The following is a 23,080-nucleotide window of genomic DNA, read 5'->3' on the forward strand; positions in this document are numbered from 1 at the left end:
CTGTAAATTGTGATATCCTCCTATTGTCTGCACTCTAGAGAATACAACCTTAGTGGTAAAAGTCATTCCCAGTTCTGTAGTTCAGATCCTTTATTGTATCAGTGCAGGCTGTGAAAGGTCTTCATATTCTCATGTTTTAAGTGACTGTGTAACTTACACTAGCCATACAGAGACTTTTCAGTTTATAGAAGACTCAACATGAGGAAATCTGACTTTAATTAAATTCTGTCATAACTAAGATACAGTATATTTCCAAGATATGGAAAAATTTGTGTTAATCATGGAAACAGGAGGCAGTGCACTTAGAGGTATATGGGGTTGGGATGCTTTAGGCAGGCAGCTTCTCCCCAAGGTGTGCATCTTACATGTACAGTTGCAGTGGTTCTCTGTACATCTCTCCTGCACTGTTTTGGAACTGTTAGTAGCTTTTAGAGTAATTATTGTCCTTATTTCCAACTCGAAATGGGTGGGAAATGATCAGGTGATAAGAGTGGAGGACCTTTTTGCAAATGTAAAGTGACTGATTTAGAGATGAAAATGAAAATCATAAATAATCATGAAGGCAGACAGATACACTCTTCCTTCTTGTGTGAGCTCAGGCTGGCTACCTCATTAGTAAACCAATGTTGAAGAACTTTGAGTACCTAAAGGAACATGTAAAAGGTTCAGCACTGTTAAAATCAACTGGAATAATGAAGAACCATACTGTTTCTCACCAATCTGATGTTATGTACATGCCTTCACCCTCTCAATCATTACTCTCCCATACATCTTACCAAGTACACTCAACAAGCTTATACCTCTTTAGTTTGAATGCACACCTTTGTATCCCTTGCCTTTATTGAGTGTACTATATATGCATACCACCAATCCACAGCCACCTCACCATGATCCATACATACATTGAAAATCTTCACTACCAGTCTACATCAAAGTCACCATCTCCCTTTTTCTTAAGAAATTCAACTGCAATATGATCCTCACCACCTGCTGCCTTGCCACATTCCATGTTATGCAAGGCTTTCACCATCTCTTCTATCTTCACCATACCACTCCTTTAATAATATTTCATCAACACCACTTTAACCCACTAATTATACATCTCTCATGTGTCTAAAGTATACCATTGACTGCTAGAAATTTAAATGACACAAATATTAAATGTTTTAGCACCCTAAGATGGTAAGTCTGCCCTCAGACTGTGTGAATCCTGTGGGGGGTCTTCTTCGTCTTCTGTTGTTAGTGTTTTCCTAGGTGTGCATCGCCAGAATAATGCAGTTTCATCTGCATTATACACCTGCTCAGGACTGAGGTGCTCATCAGCTATGAGTTTCGCAAATTCATCCACACACTCGGCAGCTCCTTCGTGGTTTGCAGACTGCTTTTCTCTGCACACTTTATTCATGGAAATTTCATGACTTTTCTTGAGTCTTTGAAGCCATCCTTCACTGTAGCCACACTCATGTTGTAATTTAAGTTCTTCATGGAACAACTTAGCCTGGTCCATTATCATACTACCTGACAAGTCCACTCCATCACTCAGACGCTGTCAAAGCCATTCCATCTTCACTCAGTCGTGCTCAGTACTCTTGCCATCTTTCATAGTTTTTCTAATTGTCATTTGCTTCTTGGAATCACTGTCTGCATAGAATTTCAATATTTTCTCCCTTTGCATCTTTATATCGTAAACAGTTGATGAACCAATACCGTAGATGTCACACAGCTTACGTACCGAAACACCACGGTTCATTTTTGTCATCAGTTCTACTTTATCTTGGATCGATATGGACTGGTGTTTACATTTGACACCACAGCTGACACTCTCATATGTCTTAGAAGCCATAGCTAGGTTGATTGTAAGCAAATTAAGCTAAGAATCTCACAGAATTGCAGTATTACCACCAAGAAGTGCAGTGTAAAGAATGTTAATAAGTGCGCCCTGCACACAACGCCATCTGTGGCCGCTCAGTAAACTAGTCTGTTGGCCATGGTGATTTCAAGTTCTCTCAAGTAATTTTGTCCAGACAATAGGAGGTGCCAAACCATCAGTTACCCGAAATTTGGTGGTGTACCTGTACCATCATGACTCAAGCACCCTACATCTGCCACCCTATCATCAAACATTGAACAGTCCTTCAAAATACTCACTCCATCTTCCCCTCACTTCATCACTTCTTGTTACCACTTCCCTATTTGACCCCTTCATTGATGTTCCCATTTGTTCTCTTGTCTTTTGTGCTTTGTTTATCTCCTTTTAGAACATATTCTAATTCTCCCATAAGTTTACTGATACTCACTCATTCACACTCTCATTTGCCTTCTTTTTCAACCCTGGAGCCTTTCTCTTATATATATCTTCCAATTATTTGCACTCCTTCCCTGTAGATACCACCCATTTACCTCTTTTTTTTCACTAGCAACTTTTCTTCTAAATTTATTGCTGTATGGACTACACTTTCTGATCTGTCTCCTCCCATCTTACGCATGCCACATGCTTCTCTCGTACATGTCTGCTCTGCTTCCTTAGATATCTCCTATTTGCCTTTTTTTTTTTAACCCCTTCACCCTCCTCTTGACCTCCTGCTGCTTGCTCTTATATCTCTCTGAATCACATGCACTCCTTTTTAGGTACTGCTCATATACATCTCTTTTCTTTCATTAGCAACTTCATTTCTTTATCCCTATGCTCACTACCCTCTCTAATCTGCCTACCCCAACCTTTTGCATGCTACATGCATCTCTCACACATGCCAGTACTGCATTTCCTAGGTATCTCCTATTCCTCACCCAATGCCTTAGCTTCTTTGCTCTCATCTTTTGCCATTCTACACTTAATCTTTCCTGGTATTTCTTCGCACAAGTCTTTTCAAAGTTCACTTTCAACATTTTCTTCTCACCCGTAATGTTTCGTCTTTTTGGAAAACATCGACAAATCTTCACCCTTGCTTCCACTAAATAATGATCAGATATTCTACCAGCTGCTCCTCTCAGTACATTCACATCCAAAAGTCTACCTTTTACACACCTATCAATTAGTATATTATCCAAGCCCACTGACCATCTTTCTGACTTGCATGCATATACTTGTGTCTGTCTCTCTTTTTAAATCATGTTTTCCCAGTCACCAGTCCTTTTTCAGCTCACATCTCAAGCTGTTCACCATATCAATTCATAATACTGAATACCCCATGACTCCAATATAATCAACTGCCCAACTACGTACTGATGGGAACATTCTCGTGAGTTTGATGTTTAATTCATGTGGTCAGCATTAATTCCATTCTCTTCATAATCACACTCAAGGTATGAGGTCATACAGGCTCTGATTAATGACCCACTCTAGGCACTATCCTTGGTCTCTGCATTATCACAAATAGTTCATGAAGTAGAGTCACTAAATGCATTATCACAAATAGTTCATGAAGTAGAGTCACTAAATCCAAGGGCACTCTTGATATCAGCTGTTCTTTCACTTGTCTCGTAACTAGAGCTCAGATGTTTAGGCAAATTGCCATAAGTGCTTTATTTTTGCAAGTTTATCTTTATTATATTTATTTTATTTTGCTTTGTCGCTGTCGCCCGCGTTTGCGAGGTAGCGCAAGGAAACAGACAAAAGAAGTGGCCCAACCCACCCCCATACACATGTATATACATACACGTCCACACACACAAATATACATACCTATACATCTCAATGTACACATATATATACACACTCAGACATATACATATATACAAATGTACATCATTCATACTGTCTGCCTTTATTTATTCCCATCGCCACCTCGCCACACATAGAATAACATCCCCCTCCCCCCTCATGTGTGTTGAGGTAGCGCTAGGAAAAGACAAGAAAGGCCCCATTCATTCACACTCATTCTCAAGCTGTCATGTAATAATGCCCGAAACGCACCAAAACCACAACTCCCTTTCCACATCCTGGCCCTACAAAACTTTCCATGGTTTACTCCAGATGCTTCACATTCCCTGGTTCAATCCATTGACAGCACGTCGACCCTGGTATACCACATCATTCCAATTCACTCTTTCCTTGCACGCCTTTCACCCTCCTGTGTGTTCAGGCCCTGATTGTTCAAAATCTTTTTCACTCCATCCTTCCACCTCCAATTTGGTCTTCCACTTCTTCTCATTCCCTCCACCTCTGATACATATATCCTCTTTGTCAATCTTTCCTCACTCATTCTCTCCATGTGACCAAACCATTTCAAAACACCCTCTTCTGCTCTCTCAACCACACTCTTTTTATTTCCACTCATCTCTCTTACCCTTTCATTACTTACTCGATCATACCATCTCACACCACATATTGTTCTCAAACATCTCATTTCCAACACATCCACCCTCCTCCGCCCATGCCTCACAACCATATAACATATTTGGAACACCGTTCCTTCAAACCTACCCGTTTTTGCTCTCCGAGATAACATTCTCACCTTCCACACGTTCTTCTATGTTCCCAGTACCTTTGCCCCCTCCCCCACCCTATGACTTACTTCCGCTTCCATGGTTCCATCCGCTGCCAAATCCACTCCCAGATATCTAAAACACTTCACATCCTCCAGTTTTTCTCCATTGAAACTTATCTCCCAATTTACTTGTCTCTCATCTCTACTGAACCTTGCTCTTATTCACATTTACTCTCAGCTTTCTTCTTTCACACACTTTACCAAATTCAATTACCAAATTCTGCAGTTTCTCACCCGAATCAGCCACCAGCACTGTATCATCAACAAACATCAACTGACTCACTTCCCAAGCCCTCTGATCCACAACAGACTGCATACTTGCCCCTCTCTTCAAAACTCTTGCATTCACCTCCCTAACAACCCCATCCATATACAAATTAAACCGCCGTGGAGACATCACACACCCCTGCCGCAAACCGACATTCACTTTGAACCAATCACTTTCTTCTTTTCCTATTTGTATACATGCCTTACATTCTCGATAAAATCTTTTCACTGCTTACCTTCCACACCATATACTTTTAATACCTTCCACAGAGCATCTCTATCAACTCATCATATTCCTTCTCCATATCCATAAATGCTACATACAAATCCATCTGCTTTTCTAATTATTTCTCGCATACATTCTTCAAAGCAAACACCTGATCCATACTTCCTCTACCACTTCTGAAACCACACTGCTCCTCCCCAGTCTGGTGCTCTGTACATGCCTTTACCCTCTCAATCAATACCCTCCCATATGATTTTCCTAGAATACTCAACAAACTTATACCTCCGTAAGTTTATTAAGCTTAAAATTGCCTATTTTGCATATTTTCATTGTTTTTTCCACCATTCTGCTGGAATAAAAATTTTTCAGTTTTTCGTATTACTATTTGGTTGTCCTTAAAGGAAAGAAGATATCCTGTTTCTTTCTGCAAAGGAGATTCATTGATATTAAGGAATATTTTTATGGCACTGTCTGTTGAGTACTGGACATATGTTTTTACGGATACAATATGTGTGAATATATCCTGGCATGCTGCTCCGTCCTCTGTTGCCTGGACTGTAGTGCTTGAGTCTCTCAGTTCTCTTTTAAATGCTGCTGGCCACATTTCACTTCAGTTCATGATGTGAATGCTTCTTCAAAACTTAGAAATTTTAAGTTTGGTGGCTATGTGTTGTTTACAGATGGGGCAGTATTTTTTAGTGAAATGTGCAAAAGATCATTGAACTATGAGAAATACTTTGTTTTTTAATGTTTAGAGATTTAGATTAGAGACTTCTAAGCACAGAGGCGTGACTACGGGGAATGTTGGTCAACAGAGTACATGCCTTCGTGCCTCATTTACTACAGCTTGTTGTTGGCAAACTCAGTTTTCATTGGAAAGAGAAAAAAGTTTGTTCTCAGAAGTACACTGTTGTCATCAAGTGTAAAAGACTATTCTTTCCTAATATATTTTAGAAGGGGATAGAATGTAAATTGTCAATATGTGATAAAATTACCTGGTCTCGTGCACCACAGCTGCTGACACACTCACTCAGCTGCTTCCTAAACACTTGCCTCTCATGATCTTTCTTTTCATGACCAGGTGCATAAGCACCAATAATCACCCATCTCTGTTCATCCACTTTCACCCACATCAATAGAATTTACTTCCTAACCCTGTGTCACACACCCACAACTCTTGCTTTGGGATTCGTGCTACTCCTTCCTCAGCTCTTGTCCTCTCACCAACCGCTGACTTTATGCCTAAGACTTTTCCAAACCATTCTTTCCCTTTACCCTTGAGCTTCTTTTTCTCAGAACCAGAATGTCCAGGTTTCTTTCCACAGACATACTACCTGTATCTCCATTCTTCTCGTCTTGGTTACATCCACACACATTGACACCCCAATCTGAGCCTTTAAGGAGGTTGAGCATGCCCTGCTTGACTCTTTCTTCTGTTTCCTCTTTTAGAATTTGAAAATACAAGAAAGTGAGGGCTTCCAGCTCCTGCCCCCTTTAGCCACCTTCTATGACATACACTTAATACATGGGAACTATTCTTTCTCACCTATCCCCAGGGCATTAGTGATGGGTGATTTAAATGTGAAGGTGAGTAATGTGGCAGTTTAGGGTGTAATTGGTGTACATGGGGTATTCACCGTTGTGAATGGAAGTGGTGAAGAGCTTGTGGATTTGTGTGCTGAAAAAAGACTGGTGAGTGGGAATACCTGGTTTGAAAAGAGATTTACATAAGTATATGTATGCGAGTGGGAGAGATGGTCAAAGGGCATTATTAGATTACATGATAGTTGATAGGCGTTTAAAAGAGAGACTTTTGGATGTTAATGTGCTTAGAGGGGCAGCTGGAGGGATGTCAGATCACTGTCTTGTAGAGGCAGAGGTGAAGATTTTTAGGGGTTTTCAATAAAGAAGAGGGAATTTCAGGGAGAATAGAGTGGTGAGAATAAGTGAGCTTGGAAAGGAGACTTGTGTGAGGAAGTGCTAGGAGAGATTGAGTGTAGAATGGCGGAAGGTGAGAGCAAAGATGTAAGGAATGGGATGTATTTAGGGAAGTAGTGATGGCATGTGCAAGAGATGCATGTGGCATGAGAAATGTGGGAGTTGGGCATATTAGAAAGGGTAGTGAGTGGAGTAATGAAGAAGTTGTTTGTGAAAGAGAAAAGAGCGGCATTGGACGATACTTACAAGGAAGCAGTGCAAATGACTGAGAGATATATAAGAGAAAGTGGCAGGAGTTCAAGAGGAAGGTGCAGGGGTTGAAAAAGAGGGCAAATGAGAGTTGGGGTGAGAGAGTATCATTAAACTTAAGGGAGAATAAAAAGAGTGTGGTTGAGAGAGCAGAAGAGGGTGTGTTGAAATGGTTTAGATAATGGAAAGAATGGGTAAGGAAAGGCTGACAAAGAGGAGATATGTGCCAGAGGTGGAGGGAACAAGAAGTGGGAGACCAAATTGGAGTTGGAAGGATGGAGTGAAAAATTTTTTTAGCAGTCGAGGCCTGAACATACGGGAGGGTGAGAGGCATACAAGGAGTAGAGTGAACTGGAACGATGTGGTATACTGGGGTTGACGTGCTGTCATTGGACTGAATCAGGGCATGTGAAACATCTGGGGTAAACCATGGAAAGGTCTGTGAGGTCTGGATGTGGATAGGGAGCTGTGGTGTTGGCGCATTAAATATGACAGCTAGAGACTGAGCGTGAGTGAATGTTGCCTTTTTTGTCTGTCTTCCTGGTGCTACCTCACTGAAGCAGGGGTAGCGATGCTGTTTCCTATGGTGTGGGGTAGCGCCGGGAATTGATGAAGGCAAGCAAGTATGAATATGTACTTGTGTATATATGTATATGTCTATGTAGGTTTGTGCATATGTATTTATATGTGTTTATGTTGATTTATTTTTTATACTTAGTCGCTATCTCCTGCATTAGCAAGGTAGCGCAAGGAAACATACGAAAGAATGGCCCAACCCACCCATATACACATGTATATACATAAACGCCCACACACGCACATATACATACCTATACATTTCAATGTATACATACATATACATATTTATTTATTTATTTTGCTTTGTCGCTGTCTCCTGCGTTTACGAGGTAGCGCAAGGAAACAGATGAAAGAAATGGCCCAACCCACCCCCATACACATGTATATCCATACACGTCCCCACACGCAAATATACATACCCATGCATCTCAGTGTACACATATATATACACACACAGACATATACATATATACGCATGCACACAATTCACACTGTCTGCCTTAATTCATTCCCATCGCCACCTCGCCATACATGGAATAACATCCCCCTCCCCCTCATGTGTGCGAGGTAGCACTAGGAAAAGACAACAAAGGTCCCATTCGTTCACACTCAGTCTCTAGCTGTCATGCAATAATGCCTGAAACCACAGCTCCCTTTCCACATCCAGGCCCCACAGAACTTTCCATGGTTTACCCCAGACGCTTCACATGCCCTGATTCAATCCATTGACAACACGTCGACCCTGGTATACCACATCAATCCAACTCACTCTATTCCTTGCCCACCTTTCACCCTCCTGCATGTTCAGGCCCCAGTCACTCAAAATCTTTTTCACTCCATCTTTCCGCCTCCAATTTGGTCTCCCACTTCTCCTCGTTCCCTCCACCTCCGACACATATATCTTCTTGGTCAATCTTTCCTCACTCATTCTCTCCATGTGCCCAAACCATTTCAAAACACCCTCTTCTGCTCTCTCAACCACGCACTTTTTATTTCCACACATCTCTCATACCATTACATTACTTACTCGATCAAACCATCTCACACCACATGTTGTCCTCAAACATCTCATTTCCAGCACATCCACCCTCCTGTGCACTACTCTATCCATAGCCCATGCCTCGCAACCATACAACATTGTTGGAACCACTATTCCTTCAAACATACCCTTTTTCGCTTTCGGAGATAATGTTCTCGACCTCCACACATTCTACAAGGCTCCCAAGATTTTCGCCCCCTCCCCCAATCTATGATTCACTTCCGCTTCCATCCGCTGCCAGATCCACTCCTGGATACGTAAAACACTTTACTTCCTCCAGTTTTTCTCCATTCAAACTTACCTCCCAATTGAATTGACCCTCAACCCTACTGTACCTAATAACCTTGCTCTTATTCACATTTACTCTTAACTTTCTTCTTTCACACACTTTACCAAACTCCATCACCAGCTTCTGTAGTTTCTCACATGAATCAGCCACCAGCACTGTATCATCAGCGAACAACAACTGACTCACTTTCCAAGCTCTCTCATCCCCAACAGACTGCATACTTGCCCCTCTTTCCAAAACTCATGCATTCACCTCCCTAACAACCCCATCCATAAAGAAATTAAACAACCATGGAGACATCACACACCCCTGCCGCAAACCTACATTCACTGAGAACCAATCACTTTCCTCTCTTCCTACACGTACACATGCCTTACATCCTCGATAAAAACTTTTCACTGCTTCTAACAACTTGCCTTGCACACCATATATTCTTAGTACCTTCCAAAGAGCGTCTCTATCAACTCTATCATATGCCTTCTCCAGATCCATAAATGCTACATACAAATCCATTTGCTTTTCTAAGTATTCCTCACATACATTCTTCAAAGCAAACACCTGATCCACACATCCTCTACCACTTCTGAAACCACACTGCTCTTCCCCAATCTGATGCTCTGTACATGCCTTCACCCTCTCAATCAATACACTCCCATATATTTTACCAGGAATAACTCAACAAACTTATACCTCTGTAATTTGAGCACTCACTCTTATCCCTTTGCCTTTATACAATGGCACTATGCACGCATTCTGCCAATCCTCAGGCACCTCACCATGAATCATACATACATTAAATAACCTTACCAACCAGTCAACAATACAGTCACCCCCTTTTTTATTAAAAACATATACATACGCAGACATATACGTATATACACATGTACACCTCCACACTTTCTGCCTTAATCCATTCCTATCGCCACCCCACCATACATGAAATGGCACCCCCCTCCCCACGCACGCATGTGAGGTAGCGCTAGGAAAAGACAACAAATGCCACATTCGTTCACATTCAGTCTCTATCTGTCATGTTTAATGCACCGAAACCAATGCTCCCTTTCCACATCCAGGCCACACAAAACTCTCCCTTGTTTACCACAGACGCTTCACATATCCTGGTTCGATCCATCGACAGCATGTCGACCCCAGTATACCACATCGTTCCAATTCACTGTATTCCTTGCAAGCCTTTCACCCTCCTGTATGTTCAGGCCCTGATCGCTCAAAATCTTTTTCACTCCATTCTTCCACCTCCAGTTGGGTCTCCCACTTCTCCTCGTTCCCTTCACCTCTGACACATATATCTACTTTATCAATCTTTCCTCCCTCATTCTCTCCATGTGACTGAATCATTTTAGTACACCCTCTTGTGCTCTCTAGACCACACTCCTTATATTACCACACGTCTCTCTTATTAGTGAAAGAGAAGAGAGAGGCATTTGGACAATTTTTGCAGGGAAATAATGCAGATGAGTAGGAGATGTATTAAAGAAAGAGGCAGGAGGTCAAGAGAAAGGTGCAAGAGGTGAAAAAGAGGGCAAATGAGAGTTGGGGTAAGAGAGTATCATTAGATTTTAGGGAGAATAAAAAGATGTTTTGGAAGGAGGTAAATAAAGTGGTTAAGACAAGGGAACAATTGGGAACATCAGTGAAGGGGGCTGATGGGGAGGTGATAACAAGTAGTGGTGATGTGAGGAGATGGAGTGAGTATTTTGAAGGTTTGTTGAATGTGTTAAATGATAGAGTGGCAGATATAGGGTGTTTTGGTTGAGGTGGTGTGCAATGTGAGAGGGTTAGGGAGAATGATTTGGTAAACAGAGAAGAGGTAGTAAAAGCTTTGCGGAATATGAAAGCTGGGAAGGCAGCGGGTTTGGATGGTATTGCAGTGGAATTTATTAAAAAAGGGGTGACCGTATTGTTGACTGTTGGTAAAGTTATTTAATGTATGTATGACTCATGGTGAGGTGTCTGAGTACTGGCAGAATGCTTGCATAATGCCATTGTTCAAAGGCAAAGGGGATAAAAGTGAGTGCTCAAATTACAGAGGTATAAGTTTGTTGAGTATTGGTAAATTATATGGGAGGGTATTGATTTGAGAGGGTGAAGGCATATACAGAGCATCAGATTGGGGAAGAGCAGTGTCGTTTCAGAAGTGGTAGAGGATGTGTGGATCAGGTGTTTGCTTTGAAGAATGTATGTGAGAAATACTTAGAAAAGCAAATGGATTTGTATGTAGCATTTATGGATCTGGAGAAGGCATATGATAGAGATTCTCTGTGGAAGGTAATAAGAATATATGGTGTGGGAGGTAAGTTGTTAGAAGCAGAGAAAAGTTTTTATCGAGGATGTAAGGCATGTGTACATATAGGAAGTGAGGAGAGTGATTGGTTCTCAGTGAATGTAGGTTTGCGGCAGGGGTGCATGATGTCTCCATGGTTGTTTAATTTGTTTATGGATGGGGTTGTTAGGGAGGTGAATGCAAGAGTTTTGGAAAGAGGGGCAAGTATGCAGTCTTATGGATGAGAGAGCTTGGGAAGTGAGTCAGTTGTTGTTTGTTGATGATAGAGTCCTGGTGGCTGATTCATGTGAGAAACTGCAGAAGCTGGTGACTGAGTTTGGTAAAGTGTGTAAAAGAAGAAAGCTGAGAGTAAATGGGAATAAGTGCAAGGTTATTAGGTACAGTAGAGTTGAGGGACAAGTCAATTGGGAGGTAAGTTTGAATTGAGAAAAACTGGAGGAAGTAAAGTGTTTTAGATATCTGGGAGTGGATCTGGCAGCGGATGGAACCATGTAAGCGGAAGTGAATCGTAGGGTGGGGGAGGGGGCAAAAGTTCTGGGAGCGTTGAAAAATGTGTGGAAGTCGAGAAGGTTATCTGGGGAAGCAAAAATGGGTATGTTTGAAGGAATAGTGGTTCCGACAATGTTATATGGTTGTGAGGTGTGGGCTATGGATAGAGTTGTGCAGAGGAGGGTGGATGTGCTGGAAATTTGAGGACAGTGTGTAGTGTGAGGTGGTTTGATCGAGTAAGTAATGAAAGGGTAAGAGAGATGTGTGGTAATAAAAAGTGTGGTTAAGAGAGCAAAAGAGGGTGTCTTGAAATGGTTTGGTCACATGGAGAGAATGAATGAGGATAGATTGACAAAGAGGATATATGTGTCGGAGGTGAAGGGAACGAGTAAAAGTGGGAGACCAAATTGGAGATGGAAAGATGGAGTGAAAAAGATTTTGAGTGATCGTGGCCTGAACATGCAGGAGGGTGAAAAGCGTGCAAGGAATAGAATGAATTGGAATGATGTGGTAAACTGGGTTTGACGTGCTGTCAGTGGATTGAATCGTGGCATGTGAAGCATCTGGGGTAAACCATGGAAAGTTTTGTGGGGCCTGGATGTGAAAAGGGAGTTGTGGTTTCGGTGTATTATACATGACAACTAGAGACTGAGTGTGAATGAATGTGGCCTTTGTTTTCTTTTCTTAGTGCTACCTTGCGCAAATGTGGGTGGCGGTTTTTTGTTATGTGTGGCGGAGTGGCGACGGGAATGAATAAGGACAGACAGTATGAATTATGTGTATGTGTATATATGTATATGTCTGTTTGTGTGTATATATATATATATATGTTGCGATGTATAGGTAAGTATATGTGCGTGTGTGGACGTGTATGTATATAGATGTGTATGTGAGTGGGTTGGGCCATTCTTTCATCTGTTTCCTTGCGCTACCTCATTAACGTGGGAGACAGCAACAAAGTATTATGAAATAAATGATCTCTCTTACCCTTCCATTACTTACTCGATCAAACCACCTCACACCACATATTGTCCTCAAACATTTCATTTTCAACACATCCACCCATATAGACATGCGGAGGAGGGTGGATGTGTTAGAAATGAAATGTATATGTTGATATGTATATATATATAAGTATGTATATGGCCCAACCCACCCACATACACATGTATATACATACACATCCACACAAGCAAATATACATACCTATACATCTCAACGTATACATATATATATATACACACACAGGCATATACATATATACACATGTACATAATTCATACTGTCTGCCTTTATTCATTCCCATCGCCACCCTGCCACACATGAAATAATAACCCCCTCCCCCCCATGTGTGCGAGGTAGTGCTAGGAAAAGACAACAAAGGCCCCATTCGTTCACACTCAGTCTCTAGCTGTCATGTGATAATGCACCGAAACCATAGCTCCCTATCCACATCCAGGCGCCACAGAACTTTCCATGGTTTACCCCAGATGCTTCATATGCCCTGGTTCAATCCATTGACAGCACTTCGACCCTGGTATACCACATCGTTCCAGTTCGCTCTATTCCTTGCACGCCTTTCACTCTCCTGCATGTTCAGGCCCCAATCACTCAAAATATTTTTCACTCCATCTTTCCACCTCCAATTTGGTCTCCCACTTCCCCTTGTTCCCTCCACCTCTGACACATATATCCTCTTGGTCAATCTTTCCTCACTCATTCTCTCCATGTGACCAAACCATTTCAAAACACCCTCTTCTGCTTTCTCAACCACACTCTTTTTATTACCACACATCTCTCTTACCCTTTCATTACTTACTCGATCAAACCACCTCACACCACACACTGTCCTCAAACATCTCATTTCCAACACATCCACCCTCCTCCGCACAACTCTATCTATATCCCACGCCTCGCAACCATACAACATTGTTGGAACCACTATTCCATTAAGCATACCCATTTTTGCTTTCCGAGATAATGTTCTCGACTTCCAAACATTCTTCAAGGCTCCCAGCATTTTCGCCCCCTCCCCCACCCTATGATTCAATTCCGCTTCCATGGTTCCATCTGCTGCCAAATCCACTCCCAGATATCTAAAACACCTCTCTTCCTCCAGTTTTTCTCCATTCAAACTTACCTTCCAGTTGACTTGACCCTCAACCCTACTGTACCTAATAACCTTGCACTTATTCCCATTTACTCTCAGCTTTCTTCTTTTACCCACTTTACCAAACTCAGTCACCAGCTTCTGCAGTTTCTCACATGAATCAGTCACCAGCGCTGTATCATCAGCGAACAACAGCTGATTCATTTTACAAGCTCTCTCATCCACAACAGACTGCATGCTTGCCCCTCTTTCCAAAACTCTTGCATTCACCCCCCTAACAACCCCATCCATAAACAAATTAAACAACCATGGAGACATGACACACCCCTGCCACAAACCTACATTCACTGAGAACCAATCACTTTCCTTTCTTCCTACATGTACACAAGCCTTACATCCTCGATAAAAACTTTTCACTGCTTCTAACAACTTGCCTCCCACACCATATGTTCTTGATACCTTCCACAGAGCATCTCTATCAACTCTATCATATGCCTTCTCCAGATCCATAATTGCTACATACAAATCCATTTGCGTTTTTAAGTATTTCTCACATACATTCTTAAAAGCAAACACCTGATCCACACATCCTCTACCACTTCTGAAACCACACTGCTCTTCCCCAATCTGATGCTCTGTACATGCCTTCACCCTCTCAAGCAATACCCTCCCATATAATTTACCAGGAATACTCAACAAACTTATACCTCTAATTTGAGCAGTCACTTTTATCCCCTTTGCCTTTGTACAATGGCACTATACATACATTCCACCAATCCTCAGGCACCTCACCATATACATCCATTAAATAACCTTACCAATCAGTCAACAATACAGTCACCTCGTCTTTTTAATAAATTCCACTGCAATACCATCCAAAGCCACTGCCTTGCTGGCTTTCATCTTCTGCAGGGCTTTTACAACCTCTTCCCTGTTTACCAAATCATTTTCCCTAACCCTCTCACTTTGTACACCACCTTGACAAAAACACCCTATATCTGCCACTCTATCATCAGACACATTCAACAATTCTTCAAAATACTCACTCAATCTCCTTCTCCCATCACCACTACTTGTTATCACCTCCCCATTATCCCCCTTCACTGAAGTTCCCATTTGTTTCCTTGTCTTATGCACCTTATTTACCTCCTTCCAAAACATCTTTTTATTCTCCCTAAAATTTAATGACACTCTCTCACCCCAACTCTCATTTGCCCTCTTTTTCACCTCTTGCACCTTTCTCTTGACCTCCTGCCTCTTTCTTTTATACATCTCCCACTCATTTGCATTATTTCTCTGCAAAAATTGTCCAAATGCCTCTCTCTTCTCTTTCACTAATAATCTTACTTCTTCATCCCACCACTGACTACCCTTTCTAATCTGCCCACCTCCCATGCTTCTCATGCCACAAGCATCTTTTGCGCAAGCCATCACTTCTTCCCTAAATACATCCCATTCCTTCCCCACTTCCCTTACGTCCTTTGTTCTCACCTTTTTCCATTCTGTACTCAGTCTCTCCTGGTACTTCCTCACATAAGTCTCCTTCTCAAGCTCACTTACTTTCATCACTCTTTTCACCCCACCCTCTACAAATCTTCACCTTCGCCTCGACAAGATAATGATCAGACATCCCTCCAGTTGCCCCTCTCAGTACATTAATATCCAAAAGTCTCTCTTTCGCACGCCTATCAATTAACATTTTTTTTTTTCTCCACTGTCTCCCGTGTTTGCGAGGTAGCGCAAGGAAACAGACGAAAGAAATGGCCCAACCCACCCCCATACACATGTATATACGTACGTCCACACACGCAAATTTACATACCTACACAGCTTTCCATGGTTTACCCCAGACGCTTCACATGCCCTGATTCAATCCACTGACAGCACGTCAATCCCGGTATACCACATCGATCCAATTCACTCTATTTCTTGCCCTCCTTTCACCCTCCTGCATGTTCAGGCCCCGATCACACAAAATCTTTTTCACTCCATCTTTCCACCTCCAATTTGGTCTCCCACTTCTCGTTCCCTCCACCTCTGACACATATATCCTCTTGGTCAATCTTTCCTCACTCATTCTCTCCATGTGCCCAAACCATTTCAGAACACCCTCTTCTGCTCTCTCAACCACGCTCTTTTTATTTCCACACATCTCTCTTACCCTTATGTTACTTACTCGATCAAACCACCTCACACCACACATTGTCCTCAAACATCTCATTTCCAGCACATCCATCCTCCTGCACACAACTCTCTCCATAGCCCACGCCTCGCAACCATACAACATTGTTGGAACCACTATTCCTTCAAACATACCCATTTTTGCTTTCCGAGATAATGTTCTCAACTTCCACACATTCTTCAAGGCTCCCAAGATTTTCGCCCCCTCCCCCACCCTATGATCCACTTCCGCTTCCATGGTTCCATCCGCTGCCAGATCCACTCCCAGATATCTAAAACGCAAGGAAACAGAAGAAAGAAATGGCCCAACCCACCCCCATACACATGGATATACACACACGTCCACACACGCAAATATACATACCTATACATCTCAGTGTACACACATATATACACACACAGACACATACATATATACCCATGCACACAATTCACACTGTCTGCCTTTATTCACTCCCACCGCCACCCCGCCACACATGGAATACCATCCCCCTCCCCCTTCATGTGCGCGGGGTAGCGCTTGGAAAAGACAACAAATGCCTCATTCGTTCACACTCAGTCTCTAGCTGTCATGCAATAATGACCGAAACCACAGCTCCCTTTCCACATCCAGGCTCCACACAGATTTCCATGGTTTACCCCAGACGCTTCACATGCCCTGATTCAATCCAACGACAGCACGCCAACCCCGGTACACCACACCGATCCAATTCACTCTATTCCTTGCCTGCCTCTCACCCTCCTGCATGTTCAGTCCCCGATCACTCAAAATCTTTTTCACTCCATCTTTCCACCTCCAATTTGGTCTCCCACTTCTCCTCGTTCCCTCCACCTCCGACACATATATCCTCTTGGTCAATCTTTCCTCACTCATTCTCTCCATGTGCCCAAACCATTTCAAAACACCCTCTTCTGCTCTCTCAACCACGCTCTTTTTATTTCCACACATCTCTCTTACCCTTACATTACTTACTCAATCAAACCATCTCACACCACACATTGTCCTCAAACATCTCATTTCCAGCACATCCACCGTCCTGCGCACAACTCTATCCATAGCACACACCTCGCAACCATACAACATTGTTGGAACCTCTATTCCTTCAAACATACCCATTTTTGCTTTCCGAGATAATGTTCTCAACTTCCACACATTCTTCAAGGCTCCCAAGATTTTCGCCCCCTCCCCCACCCTATGATTCACTTCCGCTTCCATGGTTAGTGAGTAGTGGGATGAAGAAGTAAGATTGTTAGTGAAAGAGAAGAGAGAGGCATTTGGACGATTTTTGCAGGGAAAAAATGCAATTGAGTGGGAGATGTATAAAAGAAAGAGACAGGAGGTCAAGAGAAAGGTGCAAGAGGTGAAAAAGAGGGCAAATGAGAGTTAGGGTGAGAGAGTATCATTAAATTTTAGGGAGAATAAAAAGATGTTCTGGAAGGAGGTAAATAAAGTGCGTAAGACAAGGGAGCAAATGGGAACTTCAGTGAAGGGCGCTAATGGGGAGGTGATAACAAGTAGTGGTGATGTGAGAAGGAGATGGAGTGAGTATTTTGAAGGTTTGTTGAATGTGTTTGATGATAGAGCTGCAGATATAGGGTGTCTTGGTCGAGGTGGTGTGCAAAGTGAGAGGGTTGGGGAAAATGATTTGGTAAGCAGAGAAGAGGTAGTAAAAGCTTTGCGGAAGATGAAAGCCGGCAAGGCAGCAGGTTTGGATGGTATTGCAGTGGAATTTATTAAAAAAGGGGGTGACTGTATTGTTGACTGGTTGGTAAGGTTATTTAATGTATGTATGACTCATGGTGAGGTGCCTGAGGATTGGCGGAATGCGTGCATAGTGCCATTGTACAAAGGCAAAGGGGATAAGAGTGAATGCTCAAATTACAGAGGTATAAGTTTGTTGAGTATTCCTGGTAAATTATATGGGAGGGTATTGATGGAGAGGGTGAAGGCATGTACAGAGCATCAGATTGGGGAAGAGCAGTGTGGTTTCAGAAGTGGTAGAGGATGTGTGGATCAAGTGTTTGCTTTGAAGAATGTATGTGAGAAATACTTAGAAAAGCAAATGGATTTGTATGTAGCATTTATGGATCTGGAGAAGGCATATGATAGAGTTGATAGAGATGCTCTGTGGAAGGTATTAAGAATATATGGTGTGGGTGGCAAGTTGTTAGAAGCAGTGAAAAGTTTTTATCAAAGATGTAAGGCATGTGTACGTGTAGGAAGAGAGGAAAGTGATTGGTTTGCAGTTAATGTAGGTTTGCGGCAGGGGTGTGTGATGTCTCCATGGTTGTTTAATTTGTTTATGGATGGGGTTGTTAGGGAGGTGAATGCAAGAGTTTTGGAAAGAGGGGCAAGAATGAAGTCTGTTGTGGATATGAGAGCTTGGGAAGTGAGCCAGTTGTTGTTCGCTGATGATACAGCGCTGGTAGCTGATTCGTGTGAGAAACTGCAGAAGCTGGTGACTGAGTTTGGTAAAGTGTGTGAAAGAAGAAAGTTAAGTGTAAATGTGAATAAGAGCAAGGTTATTAGGTACAGTAGGGTTGAGGGTCAATTCAATTGGGAGGTAAGTTTGAATGGAGAAAAACTGGAGGAAGTAAAGTGTTTCAGATATCTGGGAGTGAAGCTGGCAGCGGATGGAACCATGGAATCAATTAACATGTAATCCAATAACACTCTCTGGCCATCTCTCCTACTTACATACGTATACTTATGTATATCTTTCTTTTTACACCAGGTATTCCCAATCACCAGGCCTTTTTCAGCACATAAATCTACAATCTCCTCACAATTTCCATTTACAACATTGAACACCCCATGTACACCAATAATTTCCTCAACTGCAACATTACTCACCTTTGCATTCAAATCACCCATCACTATAACCCAGTCTTTTGCATCAAAACTACTAACACACTCAGCTGCTCCCAAAACACTTGCCTCTCATGATCTTTCTTCTCATGCCCAGATGCATATGCACCAATAATCACCCATCTCTCTCCATCAACTTTCAGTTTTACCCATATCAATCTAGAGTTTATTTTCTTACACTCTATCACATACTCCCACCACTCCTGCTTCAGGATTAGTCGTACTCCTTCCCTTGCTCTTGTCATCTCACTAACCCCTGACTTTACTCCCAAGACATTCCCAAACCACTCTTCCCCTTTACCCTTGAGCTTTGTTTCACTCAGAGCCAAAACATCCAGGCTCCTTTCCTCAAACATAGTACCTATCTCTCTTTTCTCATCATGGTTACATCCACACACATTTAGACACCCCAATCTGAGCCTTCAAGGTGGATGAGCACTCCCCGCGTGACTCCTTCATCTGTTTCCCCTTTTAGAAAGTTAAAATACAAGGAGGGGAGGGTTTCCAGCCCCCCGCTCCTGTCCCCTTTAGTCGTCTTCTACGACACGTGAGGAATGTGCGGGAAGTATTCTTTCTCCCCATCCCCAGGGATAAGATTTTATTTCATATTCAACATTTTCCATATTAGTAAGGCAGCTGCAAAGAGCAAACAAAGAAATGGCTTAATTTGCTCACATACATCCTGTGACCATCATGCATAATGCACCAAAACCTCTGTCTCCTATCCACAATGTGGCCTAACAAACCTTCCATGGCTACTCTAATTGCTTCATATTCCCTGGTTTTGTCCATTGAAAGTGTGTCATCCTTTGTAAACCACATTGCTTCAGTTTGCTCTATCCCTTGCATGCCTTGCATCCTACTGCATGCCCATGTCCCAAGCTTTCAAAGCATCTTTCACTATATCCTTCCACCTCCTCCCTGGTTTCCCCCCTTTCCCTTGTTTCATTTACTTTTGACAAGTGTACCTTCATAGTCATCCTTTGCTCATTGACCCACTCCATATGCCCAAACAGTTTTAGCATACTCTTCAACTCTCATACATACTCCTCTTACAGCCGCATCTTGCTTTTATTGTATCATTTCTTATTCTGTCAATCCTCCTTGCACCACATATTGTCCTTAGGTATTTCATTTCAGTTATATTCATACTATGTTTTACATTTTTGTCTAAGGCTTGTAGCTTACATCCACTCATCACCAGTGGGATATCTTTGCCATCATATATATCCATCTTTGCCCTTAAGTTTATGACAGTGACCTCTCTTTCCACATATCCCTCAGTGTGGTAAAGACCTTTACCCCCCTCTCCCACCCTGAGACTTGCTTCAGCTTTCATGGTGCATTTTGCTACATATCCACTGTGAGCATTCCACTTCATGCAAGTTCTCTCTTTTCAAACTCTCACTCCAAACAACTTGTCTCTTGTCACTTTAAAACCTAATGAGATTGCTCGTATTCATATTTACCCTCAACTTTCTCCTTTTTGACACTCTCCTAAACTGAGACACTAGCCTCTGCAGTTTCTTATATAACTCTGCAAGCAGCACTGTATCTTCAGCAAACAACAACTGACTCACTTCCCATTATATATTGTCCAGTTGGACCAGAATCCACCATTTTTTTGTATTGTATGACCTTTTCTGCCATGTTTTTTTCCTTACTATCATGTAGCCCTCTTGGCAAAACAGGGAAGATCTTATCTCTTCATTAAACTTTATTTCCACATCTCTTGCTCAATTGCCCAATTTGACGTTTCCCAATTTTTTACCATCTGACGATTGTCAGATGTAGAATCAGTAGTTGGATGCAAGGTATTGAGATACAGGAATAAAAAGGGCAATTTATGGTAGACAGACGAGATTTGATATGCTGTGGAAGAGAATGAAAAGGCATATGGCAGATTGCTCATTAGGAATGTACCAGTAGAAGCTTGGCATAGGAGGGAAGAATGCAGAATATGTAAGCAGAATGTCAAGAAGCTGATAGAGGAAAGCAGAGGAAGAGTAGATGAAGATTTTGGAAAGAAGTTATATGGAAAGTTTTGGGACAATACGAAACTTCTGTAAACCCTCAATTTGACAGACCCTGATATAACAGATTTCTGATTTAAGAGAATGGGCTAATGATAATACAATGATTAATATTTATTTTATTGTACTTAATCACAATTTCCTGCATTAATGAAGAAGCACAAGGAAACAGACAAAGAATGGCCCATCCTCTTGTATACACATATATATACATTCCTATGAGTACACGGGGAAAATGAAACACGATAAGTTCCCAAGTGCACTTTCATGTAATAATCACATCATCATGGGAGACACGAGAGAAATACAACAGTCAGTTGATATACAATGAAGAGATGTTGCTCGGATGCCATTTGGTAAACATGCGATTGTCCAAGACAACCACAGCTCCCTTTCCACATCCAGGCCCCACAAAACTTTCCATGGTTTGCCCTAGATGCTTTACATGCCATGGTTCAATCCATTGACAACCCGTCGACCCCGGTATACCACATCGTTCCAATTCACTCTATTCCTTGCATGCCTTTCACCCTCCTGCATGTTCAGGCCTCGATCGCTCAAAATCTTTTTCACTCTATCCTTCCATCTCCAATTTGTTCTCCCACTTCTCGTTCCCTCCACCTCTGACACATATCCACTTTGTCACTCTTTTCCTCACTCATTCTCTTTATGTGACCAAACCATTTCAATACACCCTCTTCTGCTATCTCAACCACACTTTTTATTACCACACATCTCTCTTACACTTTCATTACTTACTCCATCAAACCTCCTCACACCACATATTGTCTTCAAACATCTCATTTCCAGCACATCCACCCTCCTCCGCACAACTCTGTCTATAGCCCATGCCTCGCAACCGTATAACATTGTTGGAACCACTATTCCTTCAAACATACCCATTTTTGCTTTCTGAGATAATGTTCTTGCCTTCCAGACGTTTTTCAGCGCTCCCAGAACTTTTGCCTCCTCCCCCACCCTGTGACTCGCTTCCGCTTTCATGGTTCCATCTGATGCCAAATCCACTCCCAGATATCTAAAACGCTTCACTTCCTCCAGTTTTTCTCCATTTAAACTTACCTCCCAATTGACTTGTCCCTCAACCCTACTGTACCTAATAACCTTGCTCTTATTCACATTTACTCTCAGCTTTCTTCTTTCACACACTTTACCAAACTCAGTCACCAGCTTTTGCAGTTTCTCACCCGAATCAGCCACCAGCGCTGTATCATCAGCAAACAACAACTGACTCACTTCCCAAGCCCTATCATCCACAACAGACTGCATACTTGCCCCTCTCTCCAAAACTCTTGCATTCACCTCCCTAACAACCCCATCCATAAGACATATATATACACACATGTACATATTCATACTTGCATGCATTCATCCATTTCTAGCTCTACCCCACCCCACAGGAATAGCATCACTTCCCCCTGCTTCAGTGAGGTAGTGCCAGGAAAACAGACAAAAAAAGGTCACGTTTGTTCACACTCATTCTCTAACTGTCATGTGTAATGGACTGAAACCACAGCTCCCTATTCACATCCAGGCCCCACAGACCTTGCCATGGTTTACCCTAGATGTTTCACATGCCCTGGTTCAGTCCATTGACAGCACATCTACCCCAGTATGCCAAATTGTTCCAGTTCACTCTATTCCATGCCCATCTCTCATCCTCCTGTATCTTCAGGCCCCGATTGATCAAAATCTTTTTCACCCCTTCCATCCACCTTCAATTTGGTCTCCAGCTTCTCCTTGTTCCCTCCACCTTTGACACATATATCCCCTTTGTCAATCTTTCCTCACTTATTCTTTACGTATGTCCAAACTATTTCAACACACCCTCTTCTGCACTCTCAACCACACATTTTATTTCCACACATCTCTCTTACCCTTTCATTACTTACTCAATCTAACCATGTCACACGTATTGTCTTCAAACATTTCATTTCCATCACATCTACCCTCTTTCGTACAACCCTATCTATAACCCATGCCTGGCAACCATATAACATTGTT

At 42.2% G+C, this 23,080-nt stretch overlaps 1 protein-coding gene across 2 annotated transcripts in view; it reads left to right on the plus strand.

Moving 5' to 3' along the window:
- Window positions 1–23,080, plus strand: part of vimar (visceral mesodermal armadillo-repeats) — a 320,050-nt gene that overhangs the window by 38,158 nt on the left and 258,812 nt on the right. The gene's annotated exons all lie outside the window — the stretch shown is intronic.

Source organism: Panulirus ornatus, chromosome 69, assembly GCF_036320965.1.
Source record: "Panulirus ornatus isolate Po-2019 chromosome 69, ASM3632096v1, whole genome shotgun sequence".
Lineage (NCBI taxonomy): Eukaryota > Metazoa > Arthropoda > Malacostraca > Decapoda > Palinuridae > Panulirus > Panulirus ornatus.